This window comes from Lygodium microphyllum, chromosome 20 (genome assembly GCF_053477565.2).
Source record: "Lygodium microphyllum isolate KBCC chromosome 20, Lygodium_microphyllum_v1.1.10, whole genome shotgun sequence".
NCBI classification, from domain to species: domain Eukaryota; kingdom Viridiplantae; phylum Streptophyta; class Polypodiopsida; order Schizaeales; family Lygodiaceae; genus Lygodium; species Lygodium microphyllum.
Window position 1 is genome coordinate 7,354,503 of NC_141154.1, and position 10,511 is coordinate 7,365,013.

The window sequence follows — 10,511 nt, forward strand, 5'->3', positions numbered from 1 at the left end:
TCTTTTTCGTGGACCATCAAGCCCTGCTCTATTTAGTAAACAAACCTTGTGCTATAGGACGCATAGCTCGATGGATCCTTTTGCTCTTGGAATTCGATTTCTCTGTGGTTTTGCGGAAAGGAAAATAGCACTACATGGCTGGCCATATGTCACACATTCCCACGGGGGAAGCCGCTAGACAAGGCATCGTTGATGAATTAGCCAACGCCCATCTATTCCACCTGTCCAACGAAAGAGATTTATTTAAGGTTGATCTAATGCCATATTGGACGGACGACATAGTCCAAGTGCTTGAGCACGGACTACGTGAGCGACCAATGGAAAAAGCCCAACTTAGGCACTTAATCCTTAAGATCCAGCCCTATCAGCTGATTACAGGCCAACTCTATAGGCTGAGGCAAGACGGATTGTTGCATAGATGTGTATGTCAGCATGAGATGCACGATGTACTCTCGAAGGCACACAGCGGCATTACGGGAGGACACTTTAGCGGAGACACGACAGCACAGAAGGTGCTACGGTCTCAACTATGGTGGCCCACGCTTTTCCATGATGCCACGCGATTCATCAAGCATTGTGACGAGTGCCAGTAGACAAAAGTACCAATTCGCAAGGATCAGATGGAGTTGACCCCAATTATTGCTCGAAAACCCTTTGAAAAATGGAAAATTGACTTCATAGGACCCATCAGTTCTGCGACATATACTCACAAGCCAAGTACATCATTTTGGCCACGAATTACCTCACAAAATGGGCAGACGCAAGAGCCACATGTAAAAATGATGCTAGGACGACTGCCAAGTTTTTATGGGAGCAAGTGATCGCGCGATTCAGCTGCCCCATCGAACTGGTTAGTGACCAAGGCACGCACTTCATCAACGAAGTGATAGCGCATCTCCTGTCCACCTTTCTCATTATCCATCGCAAATCATGGCCATACTACCCCGAGGCAAACGGTCAGGTAGAATCCACGAATAAGATTCTCATCAATGTCCTGACCAAAGTAGTCTCAGCCTCACACAGCGACTGGGACAACAAGCTTATGGCAGCTTTGTGGGCTTACCGTACAGCTTATAAAACGGTTGTCGGTCAAACCCCCTTCAGGTTGACCTATGGAACAGAAGCAATCCTACCCTTAGAATTCTTTGTTCCTAGCCTAACAATATCCCTTCAAGAACGATAGGAAGGGAAGGAGGCATGAATGCAACGCATGGTCGAGCTTGAACGCCTATCAGAGACCCGTCTTCTAGCCACCCATTCACTTATATGTGAGAAGGTCTGTCGCAAGAGTTGGTTTGACAAGCATGTCAAGCAACGCGACTTTAAACAGGGCGACTTAGTGCCCCTCTACTCCATTAAGGGACATAAACAGAAAATGAAATTTGGAGGCCTTGGACCCTTCAAAGTTAGTACGATCAGCCGCACATGCAATATCAAACTCGAAACCTTAGACGGTGAGGGAATAGGCTTCTTCAATGGCAGTCATGTCAAGAAGTACTACCCTCCAACCCATCCTTTGCACGAGCCCCCAATGTTAGAACCGCTTGTCAAAGTACGAGTGGCCACAATCACTGAGATTGATGACGAGGATGAGGAAGTCGTAGAGCCCGCATACCTCCATATAACGGTCACTGCAAAACAAACCTGCACTTTCAATGCTCTGATCGATGAGGGAGCAGACTTCAATGTCCTAACTCACGATCATTGGACCAAACTTGGTAGCCCACCACTTCAGCCCACGAATGCTAAATTAAGTCCCTATGGGACCCCTTCCTATGCACTCCTTGACAAGTGCAAAGTAGTCGTTTCTATCGAGTCTGAGACTGTCGCAATGATTTTTTACGTGTTGCCAAATGCTAAAGCCACAGGCATAGAGTTATTACTAGGGCGCACTTTCAAAAAGCAGACTCACTGCAATGTTGATTATGAGTCGCAATGCATCCACCTCGCAATAGGCAACATTCGCATTGTCACAGCTTTCAGCAAGGGCTGCGCGACTTCATCACCATCCGCAAAGCCACCGATAGAATTCTCCATGACCAAATCTACGGGGGGGGATAGTTCGTGGCTGCCACCTTCCAAAATTCAGGAATCACAGCCCACAGTAGCAAAACATCAAGCTCAACAGCCTAGATTTCAATGGAAGCCCAAACAATTGCAACCGCCACCTAGGAGTTGACACTCCTATCCTCGTAGGACCAGAAACTCTAACCCTAGGAGGCCAAGACGTAGTCACAGAAAGCGTCGCATGATCAAGCAACGATGGGTCCCTAAAGCCCTCTTACGTGCGCAAGGCTACTATGAGGGAAATACCTGGCTGTGGATCCCTAAGGCCCACACGGCCAAAGGCACCATTCATACACCGCCCTCAAGCTTGATCAAACCGTGTTCCATAAACCCTCAAAACCACAAGCCGCAGTGCTCTCCTGAACCACAACCATCTGCCTCATCCACGCCTAGACCCAAGGGAGTCCCACAAGCCTACCGGCCCAAACCGTAGGCTCCGTCACAAGAGTCATCACCTGCTAAAGTCAATCCGCCTCCCTAACTCCAACCTGAATGCAATAGCCCATCCGTCATGGTTGCTCTCAATCCACTCAACATCCAAACGGCCCAATCACAAACTCATGAACCCCCCCAACTGCCCATCTTCGTTGTCAAAAGTTATTGTTCTATCAAACCTCAACCACCGGCCTTACGCCCTCCTATGAACAAAAATCCTTTCTAGCACTAGTCGCACTGACCTTGCTAAGGACACCGGGGATGACGTGGTGGATTGTATTAAAAGACTAGATGACACTTTCATGTAACTCCCACTAAGCTACGACCGCTTGGAATTAGGTCTGTTAGAAGAACCCTTTGCAACTGAAGTGCAAAATATGTCTTGCTCTTGGAAAACCTTTGAATTCACGTCCGCAAAAGCTTCTGGCTCTGCTGTTGAGTTGATTAACAACGAAATCTCCAAGGAACAAGCCATCAAACAACGCCTTATCAAGTCATACGATCCAGGAACCACTTCTGCTATCACTGACCAAGAAATCGCAGAGTTATCACACCTCGTTGATACTGGATCACCTTTCTTGAGGCAATGGTATGCTCTTAGGTTGCAATGGGAAGTTTAAGGATGTGGTCAATGCCGCGCCATCAAAACAGCAGAGTATGATCCCACTTACGTCATGCCCACCTCGTATAGAGTGTTAACCACTCTTCGGGGCCGACCCATGGAAGAACACCTCAAAGGACACCCCTACCTCGATCGCTTGTTGACCGAGGAAGAGCTACACATTGCTAGTCGTGTCGACTCTGGTGACTTCCTCACAGATGTTCTCACATACATCACGCACGTGGGAATTCCACCCTTTGATTTGGACCACGTAGCTCAACTTGAATACAATCCAAATTTCTATACTTGGCTCCTTCACAAGTAACTCCTACCCCAAAATGCCAAAAGCCCTTAACCTTTTGACCCTCAATCCTAGGAAGGATTCTTCTCAAGATGGAAGGGGAGGAGGTAAGGTGAAATGAATCAGATGAGAAATGAATCAAAGGGGATAAATCAAAGTAAAATTAGTGAAAAGCATTAACATGTATTATGAAAAAACGGATGGGGTAGGAAAATGGGTAGGAAAACTTTGAAGTAAAGGGCAAAAAGTCCAAGTCTAAAAAGGAAAATCTACATGGCTTCTTAATGAATTCATTCAAAAATCATAGAGTTTTTCTTTTCCAGTAATTAGCGAATTAATATGTGGAAAGTACTAATGAAAGTTACGATTTATGGCAGGAGCATAAAATATCGCAGCAAGACCGCGCCCATCGACTCCCGTTCACAGACGAGGAAAGGGAGCAATACCGCATCCATCTAGAGAACCGCGTCTTCAGCCAGCTCAAATTTCGAACCATCCACAACATAGAAGTTGTGGTGGCCAAGGAGGAAGTAGCCAGGAGGGTGGTTGAACAATGCAACCTCACAAAGTATCTTGAAAAGTTCTCACAGGAGCTGGACCACGTGAAGTGCATGGAATTCCTCAGAATGTACAACCCAGATCAAGAATGTGGTACTGTGACGGTGGGCAGATGAGAAGATGCAAAGCAAGTACAGGTCCGCTTAGACCCAACCTTGGTGGAGAAGGCTTTGGGATTGGTACCAAAGACGGAGAGGAAACAAAAAAGGGATGTTTATGCCATGCTTAAAATGAAGAAGGAAGATGTGCTCATAAATGATGGCATAAGCATCCAAGACATCCCTGATGCAGAAGCCACGATGCAAGCCAAGCTGATACATGTGCTCTTCTCTAGCCAGCGCTACAATTCATTGATGCATTGAATTAGCGTACTTGTGCTGGAGAATGTAGCAGCCCAAACCCTAGATGAAGTAGACTGGAATGGGTATGTGGGAAAAATGATCGACCAGGCAGCCAAAGCATTGGCCCTAGGAAGTGTGCCAGCAGGAGGATAATCTCCATCCTCTAAAGTTATAGAAAGAAAGAAAGCCTCCTCCAAAGCCTCCTTCATCGGGTATTGAGGTATCTTGACTGCGCTCATCTAGGAGGCAGTGAAGGAAGTAGAGGATGCGGAAGAAGGAGAAGGAGAAATGCTAGAAAGGTCACCTCCTCACCAGTATAAGGATAGGTCCACCGATAGAACTGAGACAGAGGAAGAAGGGGAGGGACAGACAAGCAAAAAGACAACCAAGAAGCCCAAGAAGAAGACAACGTAGAGAAAGAAGAAGGATGACGAAGGCAGAAAGAAGGAGAGAGAAGACTTGGAAAGGGAAAAGAAAGAGTCCCTAAAAGAGGCCAAAGAGAGAGAGAGGACAAAGAGATGGGAGGAAGAGAAGGAAAAAGAAGAATTACAAAAAGCAAAGAAGGCATTGAAACAGGAAGAAGAGGAGAAGAAAAGAAAGGAAAAATAAGAAAAAGAGAAAAAGAAGGAAGAGTAAAGAAAGGCGAATGAGGAAGAGGAAGAACTAAGAAGGAAGGAGGAAAAGGACTTGGCTGAAGCCACATGCTGGTCCATCGAGCAACAAAGCCGAGCGGATGAATTGGGGAATTGGAGCCCACAGAGAGAAGAAAGGCCAGGGTCTAGCACACATGTGCCGGAGATCGTGCCACCTGCAGTCACGGAGGACAAGGGCAAGGCCCCAATTCATCCAATTCCTACCCTCTTGGTGCCTTCCACTGAACCCACCACCATCACCCCTAGCATCCCGACTAGTGCCGACATGTCAAAATTCATGGCCTGGATGCAATATTTCATCAACAAAGAGATGACCCAGGGACAGAGCACAAGAACCACGGCCACAGGACAAAAGAGGCCAGCTACTGATGTGGAATCCAGGCAAGAGCCTAAAAGGCAGAAGGTAGAAGCCTTAACCTCACCCATCCACACAACAATGACGCCATCGGCTAACTACAACGAGTACGTCGCCGAGATGCTCTCCCAATTGGAGAAAGCTAAGGAGAAGCGCAAGATAGCCGTGGCTGAGTTGGTAGCTGAGAAGGAATCAGTCTTCCAGCTGGATAAAATGAGAATGATAGCCATGCAGCAAAGGGAGATCGCAGATCTCAAACAAGAAATGAAGGCTAAGGATGATAGGAAGGAGCACTGGAGACAGTAGCTTGAAAATGAAACACAAGAGCTAGTGAAAATGCAAAGAGAGCACAAGCTCTTGATAGTGCAATACCAGGAGCTTGCTATGAAATCTACTCAGGTGGATGCGGCTGAGTTGAATGCCAAAGATGAGGAGAGAAAAAAAGACATAGAGGAGCAGCAAGAGGAGATCGAGCGCCTGCCATATCAACTAAACTCTGAAAAAGAAGAGCAAGAGAGGCTGGTTAGGGAGTTGGAAGATCACGAACAAAAACTCATGATACTAACCCTAAAGCAAGACAAAAGCATGGAAGAAATGAACAAAAGGGCAGAGGAGTGGGTTGATAGTGCACAATGAAAAGAGGGTGAAGACACTGGCACGGCGCCTTGCTCTGGTAGAGAAGGAGAAAATCATTGCAGAGAGCAAGGCAGAAGCTGCCCAAGTGGCCTTCGGTGCTCAACAGAGAGCCTTCCTCGACACCATCTTGGACACCACCCGCTCAGTGCAAGGAGAGTCATTGGAGGTGAGGCAAAGAAAGCTCAGCATCGTACACAGAGCCTTGCATGCTGGATTGCAGATGCCACCCCTACCTGCAGAGGTTAGGCTGAGCTTGGACGAGCAATGGAAGTATCTATTGTTGGCTGGCCTACCCCCCCAGGAAATCACACCCTCGGATTCAAAGAGGAAGCACTGCAGGGAGAACGACAGGGGGAGGAAGCAGAAATTGAAATCGACATGAACAAACTCAAGGAGGATGTAGTCCCACAATCCCCCTCGCCGCAATCTCAAGAGCCACCACAAGAGGACCCATCTGCGGAAAGAAAAGCCGCATCTAGGGAAAGACACAGAAAGCTAGTAGAGGAAGCCAGGAAACAACTGAGAGCCAAACCAGCCGTGTTGCCGTCTGCAACCCTCCCACCTTTCCCTGATGATATCCCCGTAGGATTCCACGCAGAACTGGTGCTGTGGGAGATACAAGAACAAGGAAATGATCCATTCACCTTTAGTTTTCTCCTACCCAACAATCTGTGGAGGGTCTCGCCGCTCAAGGTGATGGATGAGATGATCGCGATCGGTGACCGGTTGGGGCAAAGATGGCTAGAAGAGCAAGAAAAAAACCCAACTTCTTGGGGCACAAAAGTGACTGATTACTGGCAGAACAAAGTTTTTGAAGTCCCACACACTGTGCAGGGCTACAAAAGCCAACCCCTGTGAGGAGGCGAGTATGCGACATCAGTATGCTCCCCTGGATGGCATTTTGTAATACCCTGCTATTCGAGCGGAACAACCCTACCTACATGGCATACCCTCGAAGGGTAGGGGTCGATTTTGATGCCACTCTCTACGGGCGGTACGACTTCCCTATTATTTATAACTCTAATGTAGTATCCTTCAAGCATGCCCTTCTCTTTACCTTCGAAAGCCTAGATGATTCTATGACCCGCGTTTTTGCGGATTTCTCCTCATGCGCTGACCCTGCCTTTGTAACAACCTGTAATTATCTTAGGTTACTTAAGCTACTCCTTAAGCAAGACTGGACTCCACAAGAGCACGGCCTACCTCCCCTCTTCTTTGACCCTAACACTATTGACAACTATGCCATGGATCGTCTTATGATGAGGGCTAGTCTCGTCCCCTCTTTTTGCCTAGCCCTCCTAGAAGATATGAATGACAGCCAATTCACTAGGTGCAATCACCCTTTCCTCTCCACCACTTCTCTTCATGTCCGCATGAATCTGAAAGATTACATGTAAAGTCACCAGTTTTTGAGCAAATCCATCCGACCCCCTTCCCCTCCTCATTCAGATGAAGACAATTAGGCCTGGCTGTCATTCCACAATTGTTAAAATAAAAATAAAAAATATGAAAGGAAAGGCACACAAGCACTCACTTGCAAAAGCAATTAAACACCACATGGATCACTATCACTGCACCTAGGGGTTCTCAAGTTAGGCGTGCTCGGTGGCTTCGGTCAGCCGGCTCCGCTCCTAACCCCCTAGCCCCTTTTGCTTCCCCACTTCATGCTTAGGGCACATCAAGGGCAGGACATACCTAGGGAGCTAACACTCGCCTATGGTTAGACCTATCACCCTAAGCCACTTGCACTGCACCTCCCTTAACACAAATGGGGTCCTCAAGTGTGGGACATCACCCAGGCTTGCTTGCGGTTAGACCCACCTCCCCATTCCACTAGCACGAGCACACTGCACTGACACAGTAAGGTAGACACTTCCCTTAGGGAGAGTACCGCACCTTCTCCTTTCAGGCATCACGCAAGCGGCAAACCACCAACTTCGGAGGCCCTCGTCAACCACTCGCTACCTATCTGGCTTCCCCGATAAACATCAGTTTCCACACGCACCCGAATCTACATGTGGCCCTTCCCTTTACACCATCATTGCCCAAGTGCCTACAACCCTACAACAACACAGAAGTGCCATGGGATAGGCACCTGTCTTGGAGGGGGTAATATTAACCCCAAGTCGAGATGGCGGAAAACGGCGGAAAATGAAGGAAAAAGAAGAAAAAGCATGGAAGAAGAGCAAAGACACGCATGCGACCTCTAAAGCCTAAGTTCAGACCAAAGGTGCAATTTTAAATGAAATGCACCTCAAAAAACTTGGAAAACTCTTGTAAAAGAGTGCCAAGCTCCCTCCTGTTCCAATTGTAAAATATTAGACGGGCATAGGCTAGAGGCATAAGGATAGAAGAGGGAAATGGAAAAAGGACCTTGCCACAATGGTCGGTCATGTAAAAAAGGGGATGGGTGTCCATGGGATTTTAGGGTTTGTATATAAAGTTTAAAAAGTGAATGGAAGCTCATTCTTTGGTGTGTGGCAAAAGGAGTCTTCTTATTCTTCTCTTCTTCTCTCCTTCTTGGTTGTGTGTGCTCTTGAGAGAGGGAGTGTGAGAGTGTGAGAGAGTGAGTGTGTGGGAGTGAGGGATCAAGAGGGTGAAGCTCTTCACCATCACCTCTTCTCTTCTTCTCTTCTCTTCTCTTCTCTTCTCTCACGTGCGCAGCTATGGAGGATGGAGCTTGGAGATGGAGGAGGCTTGAGGATGCTTGAGCTAGCATCAAGAATTGTAGAGCTACCGAGATGTGTGAGGGAGGAGGCTGCTCACATCGGCATCAAGGTAAGCTCACTATACTCGTAGGATCGACAATGCGTCGACTAGGTGAGAGATAGCCATTAGAGCTCGCTTGAAATGCTTGAAGCAATAAGCGGTCCATAGGTCTTGGCGGTTGAGCGAAAGCTCCCACACCATGTCCATTGTGTTTTTGTTCTTAGTTTGCCTTAGTTATCAATATAAAGAAACATAATAAGCACAATAATGTTTAGGCAATGAAAATTGTATTTTATTAGAGCTGGTTGGTGCATGTATAACCACGTCTAAAATGCAGGATAGATGCGCTCTCAGACGCATCCCTAAAGTCAACCCTCTGCTCAGAGTGCGTGTATATCTGCATCTGAGATGCAGTATAGACACGCTATCAGATGCGATTTCTGAGTCAATGCTTCTAGCATGCATGTATCCTCGTGTTTGGACTGCAGAATATACACACCTAGAGATGCTACTTTGAAGTCAAAGATTTTGGGCAAGGCGCGTGTATTCCCGCATCTCACATGCAGGATACACGCACCTGGAGACACGACTCTGAAGTCAAAGCTTCTTTTGTGTAGAGCGCATGTATTCTCGCGTATCCGACGTAGAATACACGTGCTCTGAGACACGGCCTCAGACGCAATGACATTAAACATAGCTTTGCGTCTATCCCTGCGTCTGTAATGAAATGTAGACGCGCTAGCAAACACGCTCAGTAGGCTGATTTCAGTCCGCGATGACCGCCATTCATGATTTATTTATGCTATACAAAATGCAATCATAGATCCTAATACACAGAGAGAGAGAGAGAGAGAGGACTCACCTTGGGTGTTTGGTGTGGCGGGTGGTGGTGCTTCTTCCTTCTCCTTCTTCCTCTCCTTGGTGAGTTACTCTCCCTTGATGCTTGCTTGCTGCTTGTTGTCTCCTCCCTTTGCTTCTTCTTCCTCTTGTTTTTATGTAAACATATGATAAGTTTTTATATAAACATATGATAAGTTTTTATCATAAGTTTTTATGTATTTATGATAAGTTTTGTGTATTTAAAATTGAGATCTTAGAATAATTAATACGCCAGCTTGAAGTTTTTATGTAAACATATGAATGACAAATATTTTGATGTTGTCATGAATTAGGTTTAATCATGTCGTCGTCATCACCTAGTGCGGTGCATACTGATGAGTCAACGAGCACACCCTCAAGTGAGAATGAAACATTACGTCTTCATAATCGAGATGCATGGCTACGACGAAAAATTAAATGCATGTGTGATCATTGTCGAGGGTGTATTTTTTGAGCACGTCGAGTTGCAATGTCACACCTCAACATGTATGGAGAATGGGACCGAGAAAAATCACCGGTATTCGTTGTTTTTTTTTAACACTAAGATTGCTAGTCTATGTTACTCAATATATATCAATGTACATGAAACTCCCTTTTGTGGTTGAGCAGGATGTGATGCCACATCCTCAAATTTCTCTCTCTCGGGCGTCGAGAGGTTGGAAAATGTCAACGTGAGGAGGCAGAGTCTTCAAGAAGAGTGGAGATTGACGACCATGATAGTAGCCCTCATGAAATGCCCCATCAAGTTGTAAAGGATGAGATTTTGGACAACATGGTACACCATCTATTTTCGCAACCGGTTCAAGGAGAAGGTCACCCTACGAAGCCAGATGATCCACTATACATAGCGTCATCTACTCCGTTGTATGAATGTTGTACGTACTCCATTCTTCGTGCGTCCCTCGAGATACTTACCTTGCAAACAATTTATGGATGGAGTAATGTCAGTTTGAATGTGTTATTGAAGTAGGTATCA